We start from the raw sequence: 793 nt of genomic DNA, 5'->3' as shown, positions 1-793 counted from the left end.
AAAAAAAAAAAAAAAAAAAACAAACACAAAAAGAAATCCAACCAGAAGGAGAGCTTTCAGGCAGTGGTGCCATGCAACCCGCTCTGTCCCATCGCTGCACGGCTGGCGCTTCCCAGGTTGGTGAAGGTGGAAAGATGGAAAAAGTGCCCTGGGTCCAAAACTGAGGGCATCAGTGGGTTCTTCTCCAACCAGTCCGGATCCCAGGGGGCGTTTCAGGAAGCAGAGAAGCCCAAAGCTTTTGCCTGCCCTTGTGCTTAGAGCCGCTTTGGTTTCGGTTTGTTTGGAGCTATCAGTGTGCAGCATGTGGGTTTTGTTCTTAATTGTTTTTGCTCTTCTCATGAGCTTGTTCCTGGACGAAGCGCTGAGGTTCACGGTGGGACGATGGAACTGAATCCTGTACCTTTGTAAGATGGCTAGCTTTCTGCAACGCTTAGTTGTACCGGTTCGACTACGGATTGCCTACTCCATTTATGTCTCAAGTACTGTAGCGTGCCATGCCCCGGTGTGGTGCCCTATAGCAGTGCTGTCCTGTACCAGTCCAAGGTCTGAAATTTGTGGTTGGCCAGTCGCGAATAGTTCTGTTTCACCTCTAACCTGTGTCACCTTTGCAGGTTTTGTGTGTGACTTGCGGATGTACAACATGTTTACAGGTGTGCCCTGCATCCAGTCCTCCTCTGTTCCTATTCCAATTCTGTTGAGTCTCCCAACTGCTTGCCAAAAGTGGGAATTGCTTCTGGCCCCGCTGCAAAAGGGCCAGGGCTTTCCTGAGCTTTAAAGCGTTGAACAAACTGGA

This window comes from Centrocercus urophasianus, unplaced genomic scaffold (assembly GCF_019232065.1).
Source record: "Centrocercus urophasianus isolate 14NV4802_14NV808 unplaced genomic scaffold, USGS_Curo_1.0 seq_1419, whole genome shotgun sequence".
NCBI lineage: Eukaryota > Metazoa > Chordata > Aves > Galliformes > Phasianidae > Centrocercus > Centrocercus urophasianus.
This window is presented reverse-complemented; position numbering follows the sequence as displayed.